Raw genomic sequence first — 18,750 nt, 5'->3', positions numbered from 1 at the left:
TCATCAGTTGAACTGCATCCCAATCATCACAAATATGATGCGAGAGATCTGCAGAGTGGATGGCAACAACAACAGCCTGAGGTATCAAGATATTTGTGCTGCCCATTACATTACAAACCACAGAAGAGGGTAAAATATTCAGCATGATAGCACCACTTCTCATACTTCAGGCTCCACATCAAAGTTCATGAAAGCAAAGAAGGTCAAGGTGCTCCAGGATTGGCCGGCCCAGTCACCAGACAAGAACACTATTAAGCATGTCTGTTGTAAAATAAAGGAATCTAAAGTATCTTGAGGAACTCTGGGAGTCCTTCAAAAACGCTTCGTCATTCCAGATGACTTTATTAATAAGTTATTTAAATCACTGCAGAGATATATGAATGCAGTCGTCCAAGCTCATGGGAGTCATACACAATATTAATTCATTTTCTAATGCACCATGACTTTATATTCTATTCTGTACATTATTTCTGTTAAATGAGAGGACTTTTGTCTAAGCAAAGTCAGACCTTACTGTCCTAATTAAATAATTAAAAGTCAAGGCATGATCATATTTTATTTTGTTAAAATTTGCATAATCTAATGGCCTTTGCCTTTCATATAAGCCACTTCTGATATCAAATGATCAACTAGAAGTCAAGTTATTATTTATTGTTCCTAAAACTCCACATAGAAACGCCAACTGACCCTGCCGAGGCTCGAACCAGCAACCTTCTTGCTGTGAGTCGACAGCACTACCTAACGCGCCATCGCATCGCCCTAGTCTATATTGTTCTGTCATTACTTAGACTAACAGATTTATATATGTAGTGAATGCTTATTCCAGTCTATACTTATTAATGTATAATAATTCACTAATTAATGTAACTTAAGACTTTTACAAATATTAAAAGCATATTGCTGGAAACAGATGAAGAATAGTGGCAAACTATAAAGATTTAAAGTTAAAATTAATTAGACAATATTGTATAGTACATGTATAGTGTATAGTTCTGTATACATACAGTATATATATATATATATATATATATATATATATATATATATATATATATATATATATATATATATATATATATATATATATATATATATATATATATATATATAGTAAATATTATAGATTTATTTAAAGTTTAAAACTTCTGTAACTTGCACATACATGTCTTACTGTCACTATTGATCAAATGAAGTAGTTCTTAATGAATAAAAGTGTTTATTTCTTTAAAATAAACATATTAATGTTGTATGTTCATAACATATATCATATTATAGTACATATAAAAGTTGAGTATAATAAAAATCTGACATTAGCTTCACTATAGTGACTAATCAAAAACAAATAGCCAAAGAAAAATCTAAATAATAATCACAGCAAATGAAGTAAAAATAAAATAGTTAAAATGCAGAAAAAGTGTTTGTGACAATGGGTTAGATGCTATAAAATATCATTAGCTTAGTTTCAAAATAAAAGAGGTTGATGGAAAGCACCCACCATACCAGAAAAAGTGTTTATGTTTGTATTTCTTTATGTGTCATGGGATAAATCATTATCACTCGGCCAAAGTCAGCACTTTTATTTTCCTTTAATTTAGGAAAAGAATAGCAAGTACATTCCACTAGAAGGATCATAGTCCAGCAACTAGAAAAACAAAGCATGTAAAAGAGTGAGAGAGAGAATTTTTGCAAAAGAAAATGCATCATGAATTTCTTCCGTATTATTTTGGCAGGAACTTTCGGGAACATTGTGTTAATGATTAATATGAAGTCCATGCCTGGCAGCCTCTCTCTCTTACTCAAATTCAAAGAGCTTTTATTGGCATGACTGTAAAACAAATCACAATGTTGCCAAAGCAATAACAAAATACAGAACATTCATATAGATAAAAGAAATATAAGTAATAATAAACAAACACATATACATATCGTTATATTATACATATATGTTGTCACAATAAACAAAATAATAAAAAAAAAAAGATTAACAAAAGTATATAATAATAAATGGTAAAGAACAGAGAGCTTTAATAAGGGATGAGGGGGTTCAGCCTTTTTCTCTCATATGGTGGCATGAGGACACGTACTGTGCTGCTAGGTGGAGACACTTTTCATTTTCTCCCAAAATATAATGGAGTTTCTCCGTATTTGTGGCTTGCTGGAATTGTGGTAGAATCAGAGACATTTGTGTGAAGTAAGCTTCTCTGATGCTCTGATATTTGCTGCATTGAGTGAGGAAATGCAGCTCATCCTCCACAACTCCAGCAGAGCAGTGTGGACACAGTCTGAGCTCTGGGCTCCTCCAGCTGCGCTTGTGTCGGCCCGTCTCCACACTCAGACTGTGTCCACTCAGACGGTACCGGCTCATCAGCTTTCTCTGACCGGGGCTCTTAATGTTGGTCAGATACGGGGCCAGTTCATAACCAGGTTTAATCTGGTTGAAGCACGCTAACTTTTTTATTTGTTGTACTTTATTTTGCCAATTGAGTTTATAATCCTCCTGGGTAATCTTTTCTATTTCTTTAGTCTTTATATGTTGGGACAGGGTTTGTGAGTTTAGTTGGTGTTTTCCCACCAGATAGTGCATGGGGTCGCTGGCCGGATGTGCATTTCTATATATGAGGGCTTGCTGATGGTAGCTCTCTGGGCTGGAGTCTGACAGATGGAGCCAGAACTTCCCTGCTCTCTTCTGGATTTCTGAGAGCAGAGGGAACCTGCCTAGTTCTGCTCTGCAACCAAGGCTAGGTGTGCTTCTGTGAACTCCGAGGATGCTTTTGCAAAACTCCAGATGAAAGATTTCAACTGGAGTTTTTTCCCAAGATTCATAATTTAATTTAAATGTGGGTCCCCAGAGTTCACAGCCATACAGCAGGACTGGCTTTACAATAGTGTCAAATATTTTCAGCCGCAGTTTAATGGGTGGGTTAAACTTAAAAAGGGTTTTTTTAATACAATAAAAAGCCCTGCGTGCCTTAGCGGTCAAGTCTTTTAGAGCTTGACTGAAGTGTCCAGAGGCTGTGATTGTCAGACCCAAATAACTATAAGAGGTGACGTGGTCAAGTATTGTTCCTCTGATTTTAAAAGTGTGTCTTTTTTTATCAGCCAGACGAGGTTTTTTACAGAAGATCATGATCTTGGACTTCTGCATGTTAATGGGCAATGCCCAGTCTGTGCTGAACTCCTCCAAGATAGAGAGACTGTGGTGAAGACCCTCTTCATGAGGAGACAGAAGCAGCAGATCATCCGCATACAGGAGACATTTGATCTCTCTGTCCTCCAGGCTCAGGCCAGGACTACAGGACTTCTCAAGTGCTGATGCCAATTCATTGATATAAATGTTAAATAGAGTCGGGCTGAGACTGCAGCCTTGACGGACTCCTTTACTCTGAGTGAAATAATCAGTCCGCTTATTGTTTATTTTTACACAACACTTGTTCCCATTATAAATGTCCTTTATTATGTCATAGGTTTTTCCTCCAACTCCACTTTGTAAGAGTTTTAGGAAAAGCCCATTGTGCCACACCGAATCAAAGGCTTTTTTAAAATCAATGATACAGCCAAATATTTTCCCATGTTTGGTCTGGTGGACATGTTTTTGAATGAGTGTTTGGAGTGTGTAGATGTGATCTGCTGTTCTTTTTTTAGGCATAAATCCAATCTGACAATTATTTAAAATCTTGTTTTCCTGGATGAACCCAACCAGTCTATCATTAATGATAGAGCAGAATAATTTCCCCAGGTTACTACTCACTGTGATGCCCCTATAGTTATTTGGGTCATATTTCTCACCATTTTTAAATATTGGCGTGATTAAATTCTCCTTCCAAATTTCTGGAAAATGTCCTGATTCTAACAAGAGGTTGAATAATTTCAAGATGGCGTTTTTTAATTGAGGACTGCTGTGTTTTAGCATCTCATTAGAGATTCCATCTGAGGCACAGGACTTTTTATTTTTTAGAGTTTTTAATTTTTCTGTTAACTCATTTAATTGTATTGGGATATCTAAATGGTTTAGCTGATCTTTAATAGTATTTTCTAATATATGTAATTGGGAGGTCAGATGTTTTTGTTTTTGGTTCAATTCTTTTTGTGAATATAGCTTTTCGAAATGTTTGGTCCAGATTTTTGGGTCTTGAATGGGAATTTGTTTCGATTCTTTAGATTGATTTAATCTTTTCCATAAATCCCAAAACAAATTTTGATCAATAGCCTCCTCAATTTGATCCAATTTTAACTTCATGTGATCAGCTTTCTTTTCTTTTAATAGTGATTTATACATTTGGAGAGTTTGTTGGTATTTTCCTCGTGTGTGTTGGTTTGTCGGATCTCTGTGTTTTTTATTTGACAATTGTCTTAATTCTTTTCTTGTATTTTGACATTCTTTGTCAAACCAGCCAGCTGTAGTTTTTCCTTTTTTAGATTTGTATTTCAGATTTTTCCTCAATATTTTTTGGGCAACTGTTGAAAAAATATTGGTCAGCTGTTCGGTTGCTAAATTTATAGTTTGTTCCTCTTTACCAAATGAAGTCAGTATGAATGCATTGATCATGTTCTCCACTTGAGTGTAGTGGAGCTCTGCTTCATACTGGGCAGGACTGTCTTTACTCCAGATTAATTTAGGTGGCAGGGGATGCAGTTTTATTTTTTGTTCTGAGAATAGGCAGGCATTCTGTGATCTTTTCAAACTGAGAACAATGTGGCTGTGGTCTGAAAACGGCAGTTGTGGCATCACTGTAAAATAATTAATTATACTGTGGTCAATGTCTGTAATGGCATAGTCTACTGTGCTGACCCCTAGGTGTGAACTATATGTTGGTCGACCCAGAGAGTCACCCTTTGTTCTGCCATTCACTATATATACACCTAGGCTATTGCAAAGCTGCAGGACTTGTTTTCCATGTTTGTTTATGATGTTGTCATAGTTTTGCCGCATTTTATCAAAACATGTTTGGTCATATGTGTGTGAGCCAATAGTATATTTGTCGCCGTCTGAACTAATGCAGTCTGCCTCCTTCCCTGTTCTGGCGTTCAGATCTCCCATTAATAAAACTGAGCCTAGAGACTGAAAATAACTGATCTCTGACTGCAGGATTGAGAAGATCTCTTCATTATAATAAGGGGACTCATACGGGGGGATGTAGGTGGCGCAAAGATACATGTCCTCACCTAAACATAAAAGTCCTTTTTTAATTTTTATCCAAATATGTGTTGTTCCTTTTTTTACAGGCTGAATATACCGCCACAGGTGATCTTTAAACCAAACTATAATTCCTCCTGAATCTCTTCCATTTTTAACATTAGGCTGTTTGATTGAAGGGACACAAAGCTCTCTGTAGTTTGGGGGAGTGTGGGAATTAGAGTCTAAACGACTCCATGTCTCAAGTAATATAATTATATCTGTATTATCTAGAATATTTACAAAATCAGGGTAAGTAGTTTTCTCCCCAAAGGCTGAAGAGAACATTCCTTGAATATTATAACTTGTTATTTTAAAAGAAGCCATTAAGTAATAGCGCAATTACCAGAACAATGTACGAGTTTATGACCCAAATAAAAAATAAAAATAAAAAATAAAACAAAATACCAGTGAATAAAAAGCAGTAATAATAAATTATTTATACAATTCTATAGGTTATTTCATGACTATAAAATATACAATGACTAGATCAGTTTATAGACTACATATCCACTGTAAATTTATCCTAATAAATTGTTGCAAATGATTTTCAGCATTTGTTTAATCTGTGTGAGGTCACTGGGGTCAGATCTACCTCTGTGTGCCACTACAGTGGCGTAGCTGTCCGCTTGGTTGCCGGGGAGATGCTCAATCCTCTCTTCGTGGCTCCAGGGTGTTTTTTGAGCACTGTTAAGGGTTGATGCCTTGATAGTTTTTGCGAACAGTCTCATGCCCTCTTGGTGGATGTGTATATGATCATATAGGTGGTGATGTGTGATGTGGGAATGGTTGGCTATATGGACGTTAGGCATTTTGGAACAGATTTTGGTGATCTCCTCATTGATTGTGTTGATAGACCTCTGTGGTACGTCTCTGCGGGGTAGAAGGGTTGAGACGATGACTTTGGCTCTGGGGAAGATTCTGTTAGCGGTCCTCACTGCGTTGGTCAAGGCACTCTCTCATACAAACACACTCACACACCACACATAAAATAACTGACTGCTCCCCATCTCTCTCTCTCTCTATTCCCCCCTTTCCTTTTCCCATAGGCCCAGAGATGGCCAAAATCAGCATAGCCAGTTGTCAAGGTAGCCTCAATACAATCTATTTACCCACCTCTTCTCTCTCTCTCTCTCTCTCTCTCTCTCTCTCTCTCTCTCTCGCCAAGGTCAGCTCTCTCTCTCTCTCACTGTGTCTCTCTCTCTCTCTCCCTCCTGGTTTTGTTCTTTGAACAGCAGGGTAGAACACCCCCTAAAACCATCATTAGCACAAAACCAAAAGAACTGACAAAAGAACAAGAACTGAACTTTCCAAGCCACCAGTCTGCCACTGCATTCAGCTCCACTCCTAGGCCTCCCATTATTGAATTGTAATTTCCATCTTCCCCTAACACACACACACACATAGAAGTTTTCTCTTAAGCCAAAGAGAGATTAGTGATTATAAAGACCCCCTGCTATGAGGCAGCTTTTAAACTGAAATAAATGTACCAGAGTATGCAGAACCGCACCTCAGATCTTTGCTTGCTTTGTTTCTCATTTTCGTGTTTGTCTTTTTTGCGATGTGTGTATAAATACACATGCTTTATGTTATTAAAGAACACAGAGCAGTTCAATATGTTTTCCCATAAATAATACACCACTTCACTCCTTCTGCTTTAAAGTTCACCACAAAATGACATTTTACTTTATATTTACTCACCCTCAAGTGGTTAATATACTTTAAATATAAAAATAAAAAAATATAAAAAACCAACAGCTTTGCAACAGCAACAATTCTTTGATAAAAACACTCTAATTTGAGATTTGTAAAGGCTTTAGGTCTTTACCGTTTGGTCATTTAAATGCATCCTTAATGATTTTATCTCTAATTAATTTCTTTAAAAAAATATTTTAAACAATAGTTAGATCAATTGTCACTCTATCACTGGCTTACATTGATTAGGCTATGACAGCTGACTGCTACTACCCTTCAGTAATGATTTAAAACATTTTTTATTTTAGAATTTCTAAATAATTAGTGACCCCTCTGCCTAATAATAGGCAGAGGGGTTTTACTTGTGAGTACACGTTTAGTAGTGTATCTGTACTTTGAATGTACTTTATTCCCTCAACCTGCAGTCACTATACTTTTTACATTTCTTTTTTCTTGTCTACTGTCAGTCCCGTGAGTCCCGTCCAATCAAATCACACACAGAAAAGTTCCTTCAGACAGACTGACCCCAAAACATGGACGCTTTACAAATGCAACAAACATGTGCAGTGTTAAAGCATTAAAAGCGTTCAATGATGACTGAAATGCCAAACTCATTCATTCATTCATGCTTCGGCTTAGTCTCTATTTCAGAAGTCACCACAGCGGAATAAACCACTAACTATTCTAGCATATGTTTTACGCAGCGGATGCCCTTCCAGCCACAACTCAGTACTGGGGAACACCCATACACTTTCACATTCATACACGCACTTATACACTACGGCCAATTTAGTTCAATCAATTCACATATATCGCATGTCTTTGGATTGTGGAGGAAACCGGAGCACCTGGAGGAAACCCACGTCAACATGGGGAGAACATCCAAACTCCACACAGAAATGCTAACTGGCCCAGGCGGGACTCAAACCAGCGACCTTCTTGTTGTGAGGCCACAGTGCCAACCAAGCCACCCCTGAAATGGTAAACTGACCATAAAGAACTAAATGCACTACAGAACGTTATGTTTTCAAATACTTGAACAAACTGCATGTTCTATCAGTGCTGCACAAACTTGGTTTGTTATGCCAACTGCTGGATACTCACAGCTTGTTAGTCAGGGTTCAAAGTGCTCAAAGCGTTAAAGTACAAATAAATCAAAAATATGATTTTGTCAGCCCACATTGCTAGTTTTGTGGTGAACAATTCATCTGTGCATGTCTTCAAAAATATATTAGTTTGCCCTTGTTATTTAAAATTAAATTTTGAAATTGCACTTCCTGTTTTTTAAAATTTTTTTAGTAAAATTCTTGTGTTCTTCAGCGGTCTTCGTCCTTCGTCTGTTTGCTGAAATTTGTATTAAAATTTGTTTGTGCAATGTAGATTTATAATGATTTTATGCATAGTATATATTTAGAAAAGAGAAAAAACAATAAATCGTTGTATGAATGCTGTAATGTTTAAATAATTTTCCATTTAAAAACTTGTGAAGGTCACATTTCTCAAAGGACGCGTTTTCTGTTCTCGTGGTCTTCCGAGTTCGTTCTTCCGAGGACACCTGGCAAGACCGGTCTCCACAAGAACGCAAGTCCGTTCTCTGCGTTCTTGGAGAAACAGCCATTGTGAATCTGAGGTGTTGGGCGTGGCTAACATACTTAACCACACCCCTCCAACTGAAAGTTTTGACAACAAACAGAAATGGTGAGGAGGTAGTGTCTGTTAGACTGTAATAACTCTTCTAAACTCATTTTCCAATCTTTCTGAATGAAATGTATGTTTACTACATCCAATCAGCTCGCCGTAGAAAAGACAAGTCACTCCCACTATTTTCCCATTTAATATACCCTTTCTCTAGAAACTGCGTCACAATACAAAAACATAATAAATAAACAAAAATGGTCGCAGCTTCCGGTTCATGTGGACTTGATTTTTTTTCTACTCAGATTACACAGACTTTTTTATGTAAAATCCTCAATGTGCTGTCTGTCAGCTATTTATTAGTGCAGTATTAATGTAATGTGTTCTCATGTTCAATTAATCTAACATTTTTCAAGTCCATGAATGGCAAATAATTTAACGTACACTTAGAAACACCCTTCAAAGAAAATAGACCAAAAGAATTAAATAACCTTAAAACTACATTTGTTTATTTGCAGTCTAAAAGGTGCAGCCATTTTCACAGTATAATACTCACTACTCTAAAATGCTTTTAGAAGGGCTACTTTTTACTCACACGTTGAGAAGCATGTAAAACAGGCACTTTCACTCTACTTATACTACATGTTTTTGGCAAGCACATACTTGAGTATGATTTTTCAGTACTCTTTCCACCACTGAAAATAGATCATAGGTATCTGAAGAAGGAGGACACTGCATCAAATACTGTACATTTTCCCAGACTGTCAAACTCACCAGCAGAGGTCCTTGTCCACATGTTATTTGTGTTGTCATGGTTTCTGTTCTTTGTTTGCACCTGTTCTTTGTTCTGTTTGACAAGTCACCTGTAATAGAGGCCGCTTAATCTCTTGGCTGCTTGCGAAGCCCGGAGTCTTTTCTTGACTTAATGACTAATGACTTTTCCTGACTTGCAGCTGAATAGTGACACATGGATTCAGCTTTTTATCAGGCTCTTTTCTATTGTGTCATCTAGTGATTTAAAGTGCTTTAAGCAGACTTTTACATACATAACATTACAGTGAAAGTAAACAAAGCACTATTAAAAGTATTGACAATCCTGCAAAAGCACATATTTTACTTAGACTACAGAAATAGACTGTAAAGAAAATAAATATGGTGGATAAAATGAAATAAACACTATATGACAGATAGCACAAATAAAAAGCACAACTGAATGCTTCTAACAGTAAAAGAGAAGCTTATTTTCAGCCAGTCTGATTAGAAACACCATCCGCATGTGAATCAATTGGTGTTTTTAGAAAGAGGGTGTCGATGTAATTAGCAAAACAGCTCAAATCACTAACAGCATTTTAATGGCAACTTAACAAACACCTTTCAGCAATAATAGCATTTGTGTGCAGAGAAAATATGATTGGTTTTAAGTATATTTCAATGGTTCGGATTCAAATAACTGTCGTTAATTGGAATAACACTCTTACAGTTTTTTATCCAACTGCTTACACACATTTTCAAAACAATGTCTCCTTTTCTTCAAAACTTTTCTTCTACACACATCTACTTCAAAATGTAACACTGGATTTAAAATACCATAAACATGCTAGAATGAATACTTCTCTCATAATAGTAAATGTTTGAATAAACCATGTTGTAGAACTGTTGTTCTAAATCTACATTTCAATCTACATTACATTTCAAGCGTCCATTGCCTGGAAAAGCGTCATGTGGACCTAGAAATGGTCATCATACACTTTACAGTGCTAGGCTTAGAAGAATTCCTGTATTTTTTTTTTTAGAATTTAGGATTTAGAAAAGGAGAAAATGAGGTAGGTACAAAACTACAAATTGTGGATGGGTGGAAAACATTTTTTTTTTGGACCAGAACAGCCAAGTGTCCCATCACCTTTGGCCTATGCTAGACAAAAGCAGTGATTGGTTAGCGATCAGTTAAGAAATGAATGTTTCTACATTTGAGGAGCGTGTGTGCGACCTTGTGAATAAGTGTAGCATTTTTATTAGTTGTGTTTGGAAAAGGAAAGCAAGTGGATTCCTGTTAGAGTTTTGTGTTTTAGGTAGAGAATTGTGTGTAGAGTTTTGAAAAGAGTGTTTTATGAAACTGAAAATAAGAAATAGCTTCTGGTTTTGGAGATCTGCTCTGTAGTTTTGCATTTTGAGTGAGATGTTTCATAAATTGTGTGACAAGAAAAGATTTTGTGTGTGAGCAGTTGGAAACTGTAATTGGATTTTGCAGAAAATATATTTACTTCGATACTTTTTAACATTTTTTTGTAATGACAGCAAACAAGAACAATATGAGCACAAGCAAAGACCGCCAGCTGTACAAATGAAATAGTGCAACAATATCAAATTTCAACTAAACCCTAGAACAGCACTTCTATAATGCTAATGCATATTGTTACTATCAAATTCAGCGGAATATGCAAGAGACAGGGGTTGCTTGGTGTGATTTTGAAGTGTAAGTGTGTGCAATGTTTTATGAGCCGACTAGAGGAAGCTCCCAGTGTTAGCGATAGGTCAGTAAATCCTTTGTGCCTTGCTGGCAAAGCTGGCACTGCCACACTACAAAACTCCCTGCCAACAACTCAGTAATTAGAGAGAGAGAGAGTGTGAGAAAGAAAGGAAAGATGCTGGATGGTAGAATGAGACATGTAACTAAATCTGTTAAACTGCCTCACCTTGTTTGCTTTTGCACTCATTAGCCAATGTGAGTCAGTTTGTAGGGTGTGTCAGAAAAATCACAGCATGGACTTTGCTCATGTACATGCACTGGTGCACGCAGAAACACATATACATCAGTTATTATGTCTGAATTGTGCGTTAGGATTATGCAACCCGTTGTAATTCTGCGACATGACATTTGTTAGCAAAAGATATCTAGGGCAGTACTTACCTATTGGGAATTGGTTGGATCGAGCTTAGCTGAAGTTTGATTGACAGGCGATCTGACCAGTGATAGTGCTGATATTATGTATGCCCGTTGCTATTTGCCATGTCTGTCAAACAAACCATATAATGGAATTACAAGATTTATATGATTGGATTTTAACTTGAAAAGTGGTGAAAACTTTTCTCCTATGTGACTAGAAATGTACACAGCAGGTACCCAGACAGATTGGGAATTTAAAAATACCAAATTCATATTCGTTCTTATTATAAAAAAAAGACAGGAAAATATTTATGGTGATCAATATAGAGTAGAACACACTGTGTCGGCTTTCTTTATCTCATAGAAACAGTATGTTTTGTTGATATTGTGAGTATACACAAATAAAGACACTTTACAGTTTCCAATGATTTCTTACTCTTGCCTGAAAATGATGAAATACAGGCAAAAAATGATGCTGTTATCTGGAAATGCTGGTGCATTCATCAACCCCACTAAAACCTGTCACCGATATGGCTGCTATTAATCTAGAAAGCTCTAAATCTGTCAATCGTTGGTGATTTCAGAGAAAACCACTATTTCGTTATCCTCAGTCTCATTCATGAGGTGATGCGCAGTTTCAGTTTTATCATGTGATCTGTTGCCTGTAGCTTCAGTCTTTGTTAACTTCAAATAACATTTAGATCCTGAATATGTCGCTTGAATGCATATTGTAGATTTGCAAGCATGCCATTTTTCCGGGAAGTATTCACCATTTCCCCATGGAGTATATGAATCGACAGTAGGAGCGTCATTGCTTGTAGCAAAAATGTTTGTCTGACAAAACAAAGTGGGTTTGACAGCAAGGTAAAATAGGTATAATAATAACTAATAACTTTTGTTTCTTTTCAACCTAATGAATTTTACAGGGATGTATTACTGATGGATAAATGTTTATTTTCATGCAGTCATAACCACAAAACAGCTTAACAATGTACATGATTTGTAATTGAATACAATTGCCTTTCAGTTTTCTCAGTAGATCACCTTATACAATGTTGTACTTGGGTGTGAGTCCGATGTTTCCACAAAAGAGGTAAAAGTAATGTAAAATAAAGGTAAACGACATGGCTTCTATGCACTTTTCACTTCTGTTGATTGGGTTTATGATAGGGTTTAGGTCGCTATTTCAATAGGTGATCTGTGCGACACATCTCGCCTTCTTATGGAGACAGCACCTTCTAGTGAATTTTCATCTGAAACTTCCAACGAAATGTTATCAAAGCAATGTATTTTACATTTCGCAAAAATGTAGCCTGTATGTATTTCCAATAAGCCTGCAAAAGATATGAAAATTAATTTGATAGTCAAGGATATCTGTCTACTGCAGTTGGCATTTCTGTGTAGAGCTTTTATGTTCTCCCTGTGTTGGCATAGGTTTCCTTCGGTAGCTCCGGTTTCGCCCACAGTCCAAAGACATGCAGTATAGGTGAATTTGGTAGGCTAAAGTGGCTGTAGTGTACGTGTGTGAATGCAAGAGTGTGTGGGTGTTTCCCAGTGTTGGGCTGCAGCTGGAAGTGCATCCGCTACGTAAAACATATGCTGGATGAGTTGGGACTTCATTCCACAATGGCGACCCCTGATTAATAAAGGGACTAAGCTGAAAAGAAAATGAATAAATGTATGAACTTTTGTTCCTTTTCACCCTGATGACTTTTACAGGGACATATTACTGATGGATACAGGGTTATTTTCATGCAGTCATACAGGTTAATAATTTATATGATTTGTAATCTAATACAATTGCCCTTTAGTTTGCACGGTAGATCCCTTTATACAGTGTTAAACTTGTGATAAAGAGCACTTGGGTGCGAGTCTGATGGTTCCACAAAAGAGGTAAAATCAAGGTAAAACTATGTGGTTTCAATGCACTTTTCTCTTATGTTTGCTTTTGAAAACCCTGCTGATTGGGTTTATGATAGGGTTTAGGTCACTGTTTCAATAGGTGATCTGTGCGACAAGTCCCGTCTTCTCATGGGGATGTAGACAGCACCTTCTAGTAAATTTTCATCTGAAACTTCCAACGGAATGTAATCAGAGCAGTGTATTTTACGTTTCGCAAAAATGTAGCCTGAGGTATGTATTTCCAATTAGCCTGCAAAAGATGTAAATATTTAACTTGATAGTCTGTAATACATGTGTAAAAAAGATATAAGTGAGAGTTGTTATGCGTTAATCACTTTTCGTATCACTTTGTCAATGTGTGGGGAAAAAAGCAATTTTTTTTACTTCTCAGGTCTGAAGCCGGTAGGCTTTTATGTAAAGGAATTTTTGCATCTTCCTTATTGTAACACAAACAGAAAATACATTGATGAAAGAGCTATCAAACTAAAATAAATCCCTAACTAAATCAAACGATAATCACATAGTCAGAGTCAATATTTAGTGTAAAATCTAACTACCTTAAACTTAATATAACATTTTAATTAGATGTCAAGATGCTTGAGAATCCACATTGCTATGATCAGATGCTTTCCTCCTAACTCTTGCATTTTCCATTGGTGTAATTTTTGTTTACATTCAGTACATATTTACCTATTCATCCGTATACAATGAAAGTGTGTACAATGTAAAGACGTTTTGTTAACAGTGTATCACCATAAATTTATTTCTTTTACCTCTATTCAAAGAGTGAAAAGTCTGAGAAAGTATTTTTCTGCAGTTCACTAAACCACGAATGGTGTCCGTATTATCCTGGTTTGTAATTCTATGTTTATCCCCTAACAATAGAAGAGCAAAAACCCATTCTGTGTGTTTTACAACATTGTTTCAGCTGCATTTGTGAAAAAATGAAAAGCTCAAAATGATTAAAAGTTAGTTTTGTAATTAAAAAAATAAACTTTTTAGACAGAGTTTTTAAAAATGTCTGCATTCTTCCAAGTAACTTTGCCTTTACCCACAAATCTTTTGTGTTTTCATGTAACAGCCTAATGTGTATTCCACTGAGATACTTTGCATTTGAGAATAACAATTTCTGAATGAAAAGAGAAGCACAAAGTTTCTCGGAGGACTGCGATACTTGTGCAAGTGAATGCAAAAGCATTGAAACATAATTTTCCATCCATCAAAAAAAATCTCATCACCATGTCCCTTAGGGACTCCATGGAAACATGCATTAAGCAAGAATGGCCAATTTCACATTGATTTTAAGAGTTCCGAAGCTTCTGTTTAAAAGCCAATAAATGGACAAGCTGTTAGCTTGCTTGCCATTTTTTTCCACTGTACCCATCACTAGTAGGAGGTTGAAGTGCTATAAATGAAAGGTCACTTTGACTAGTAACTCTTGATGCTTGGATAGACAGCTCAACTGCAGTGAGAAGACCCCAGGGAAGGAATCAGTGTCTGCTAGTCTGCGAGAGAGCAGAAAGAAGTAGGTGAATGTGTGAAGGAGAGAAGAAAAGGGACACTTAGGTCTCTCCTTCTCCCTTCATTCTCCCTGTATCAGCAGAAAAAAAAGAAAATGGAAAAAAAATGCTGGCCTCTGTTGACACAGCCCTGACCTTCCCCTCATTCTGCTCCCCCAAGTGTGAAATTGAATGCCTGCCAGAAAGAATGAGGGAAGAAGGAATAGAGAGAGCGAGACAGAAAGCGAGAGGCTGAGTGGGGGAAAACAGAGAAGAAGAATGGGGGAAAAGGATCCGCACAAAGCTAAGAGAGAAATCCAATATCACATGAATCAAGCGGCGCAGATTGTGCTTTTCCATTTATGGAGAGTCTTCAATATGACGACCACACCGGGGATCTTTTCCTTGACACATGCTGCTCTCACAAAAGAACTGAATTCAAACCTAGCGTTGGGTTTGTGCCACAGGCTGTGTGGAAATATGGTCAGAGCGTTGTTTGTTTGACCTATAACCACATTCTGTCTTTATTGAGCTTTAAAATAAAAACTATAATAACTATAGGCTACAAAATATGAACAATACACACACCTCCTTCCTAAAAGCACATGCATTATCCCGCAAAAAAAGATGTATAACAAACCAATTCAACAAAACGGCTTCGTCTCAGTCCTTTCTAACGTTGTGGAAAATCTGAGGGATGGTGGAGGGAAGTGGAGTAGAGTGGATTGGAGAGGTGGGCGGAATGTGGTGTCTGTGATGTCATGGGGGGCGTGTTGCCCATGGCCACCAGCCTCCTGCTGACTCCAGACATTTCTAGCATTCCTACGAGACCCGCTTCCATTGTGCTGCAGGGGACCTTCCATTCATTCCGCTCAGGAAAAGGGAAGGAAAAGAACTGGGAACAGGGAGGGAGGGAAGAGCAGAAAGAAAGAAGAGGGTGGGGTGTGATAGGATGTTCTTTCTAACATTCTGTGGTCGTACATGGTGTTGGAAATTAATATGGAAGATTGGGAATGAAACAGAGATGATTATGGAATGTTATTGCATATGAGAAATTCAAGAAATATAATTATTACTGACTATCCTTCAGCTTAGTCCTTGATTTAACAGGGGTCGCCACAGCGGAATGAATCGCTAATTACTCTGGCATATGTTTTATGCTGAAAATGCCCTTCCAGCTGCAGAAATATTGTTATCAATTAAGTAATTTTTATGTAAATATAATAAATTGGATGACTTTAACAGTAAATTTGTGTCATTATATAGTCTATATATTGATAACTCCATAAATGTCAGACCATATAAAAATTTAATTTCTAAAACCTTATTTGTGACTATTGTAGTTTACACACATACATATATAAATTATAAAAAATAAATATAATGATGATATTGCTTCTGTCTATATTTTTAATGTTATCTGTATAAAATGTAATCTTTTAGTTAAGGCCCAGGTTTTAGTTTAGATGTTTAAGAGTTTTTACAGTACTAGTGCGCCATCTAGTGGGCAGTTTCTGAAGTATGATTTCAAAGCGTTGAATACTAGTTGAGCAGTATAAGCTAATTTGAAAAAAAATTTAACAAAAAGCATTAAGGTATCAATACACTTGTTTAAAACCTTGTTTCTATCTTTTGAGATCAAAAAAAGAAGATATTTTGAAAAACGCTGGTACATATTGACTTATTTCTTTTTCTACAATGAAAATTAATGGGTACCAGCAACAAGCAATCTTCAAAATATCTTCTTTTGTTATCGACAAAAGATAGAAACTCAAATATTTAAAACCACATCATTTTTAAGTGAACTATCATGTTAATTGGGTTTTTCTAATCTTTTAGTTGTCATGTCTTGATCTTCCAAATATTATCCTTGTGCAAGTAACCCCTTACTAAAATTTAAAAATCAATATTAATATTGCAAAAATATGATTAAAATGGCTCAAATATATTTATTTACATTAAGTTTTCTAATTGTTTGTAGAAATTAGTAGTCATTGACTTCCACCTTAGGAAAAATAAATATATGGAAGTCAATGGTTACCCGTTTCCAACATTTTTCTTCATAATATCTTCATTTGTGTTCAAGAAAAGAAAGAAACCTAATGAGATTCGGAACAAGTGAATTAAGTGTAAATGGTGATAACATTCTCATTTTTGGCCCATTTAAGAGTCTCTATGGTTGATTTTTATTTTTGAAGGTACACAAAAAATCTCACAAAAGTGAAGGACTAAAATTTTTTATAGAGGACTATTTCACCAATGAGGGTCAGTTCAAATACCATAGCCCATTTGCATTAATAGAAACATCCACAATTTCGGCCGTGGGGTATTTTGAACGAAACACATTTGATCTTTTGGAACAGTGATATTTAATCAAATTTGTATGATTTATTTTCATAAAAATTTAATTTAGTTGTTTTAATCAAAATATTTTAACCACATTTTGATTTATTTATTCAAATTCTACTTTAGTAGTCATTATTTTTATAGTTTTTTGGGGGCTATCGTTATTTCATTATTTAATTAATTTCCAGTTACTTATTTTTACTTATTTATATTACTTTTTTTTTACTACTTGCTCCAAACATTTACACGGACCCCTATCATTACCTCAAATAATATGAAATAATAGTAATAATATTATTATTCCATTCTAAACACTGCAAGATTTTTTTACGTTTAAGGTTATGTCACGTGACTTCCGTTTGCGGTTATATTTTGAAAAATGTATTATAGAGTAATTCGATAGATATCAATAATTTGATAGATGTCTTTTTTGCCAATCGATTACACGATTACAGGTTTGATCACACTATTGTGAAAAGTTCAAATGTAAGTGTTATACAGTTCACCACTGGGTAAGTTAAGGCAAAAATACATGAGGCCTGGCTTTCTACTTTAGCGCCAAGCTAAACTTTAACAAAGTCGTTTGTGTGTGTTATAACGTGTAGCGTTTATAGATATATACATAATATATCTATGTTTAGCGTTTACCTTTTACCGAAACGACAGCTGGCAGCAGGGGGAGAAAGAAAGAGTGGCGTCTAGAAGCAACGTTATTTTTTGCTGAAATTTACTTTGAGGTATGATCCAATATTTATTGTAAAGTGGTTGTTTTTACTGACATTCACAGCAAAAAGACCTTACGTTAACGTTAGACATATTTGAAATATGACTTATTAAATATGCTCACCTATTAGCCTAAATTACAACAATGTCTTGCAGTTTGATGCTGATGTTTCCCTCTTTGTAGTGAAGTAGTTTAACGCAAGTTCGTCCATTAGGAACTTATATTTGTGACATTCCACCGAATGGGTAACATTTATGTCCTCAGAATATTAAATGTATAAAAATGAACTCTAAAATGCATTTTAGTAATAATCAAAGTGTCTTTAAATTTATCAAACTGCAACATTTAGAATAATACATAAATAGTAGTTGTTGCATGTCCCCACTCACTGCTTTTATAATTTGCTAGAATATATTGTGTTTAAAATACTTCAAATTTTTTATTTTGCATTTACATGAAGTTATATATCTATTTATTTAAAAGAAAAAAAATTGTAACATTGTTGATAAAATACGCATTTTAGACGTGTCCTCAAGTTTTCACTCTTTACTGTTACCCTAACACATTAACCCCTCTGATTAACTTGGAACATTCCATAAAGCATATTTTCAACAGGAATATGCATCATCCAGATCTTTTAAAGGCAATGAAAGGGAAGTCTTCTCATTTTATTTTCAATTTATTTGATGATATTTCAACAGTGTGAGAGATGGTCAAGCTTGCAAGCAATGTTACTTAAATTATTTCTATAGGTTATAAATTTAAAAAATACATATGTTTGATTAACCAACCGAAGCTCCATATCCTCGTGCTATTAGCATGTGTGTCATGTGGCTATTTTGCATGTATTTAATTATTCTATGCTAAAAACTCAGGACTGAGTAATAGTAAC

At 35.7% G+C, this 18,750-nt stretch overlaps 1 protein-coding gene across 9 annotated transcripts in view; it reads left to right on the top strand.

Moving 5' to 3' along the window:
- The first annotated feature begins 17,475 nt into the window (after positions 1-17,475).
- dysf (dysferlin, limb girdle muscular dystrophy 2B (autosomal recessive)) overlaps positions 17,476-18,750 on the top strand; it is a 156,801-nt gene continuing 155,526 nt past the window's right edge. For 5 of the 9 annotated variants that reach the window (XM_073906788.1, XM_073906791.1, XM_073906792.1 and 2 more), the window contains exon 1: positions 17,476-17,620. The gene's annotated coding sequence lies outside the window, so the exon portion shown is untranslated. Of the gene's footprint in view, positions 17,872-18,750 lie in introns of all 9 variants that reach the window. The other 4 variants (XM_073906794.1, XM_073906790.1, XR_012382452.1 and 1 more) reach the window with 2 other exon arrangements.

Source organism: Danio rerio, chromosome 7 (assembly GCF_049306965.1).
Source record: "Danio rerio strain Tuebingen ecotype United States chromosome 7, GRCz12tu, whole genome shotgun sequence".
NCBI classification, from domain to species: domain Eukaryota; kingdom Metazoa; phylum Chordata; class Actinopteri; order Cypriniformes; family Danionidae; genus Danio; species Danio rerio.
Note: the sequence above shows the minus strand (reverse complement) of the source record. Positions and strands in the feature narration are given on the sequence as shown.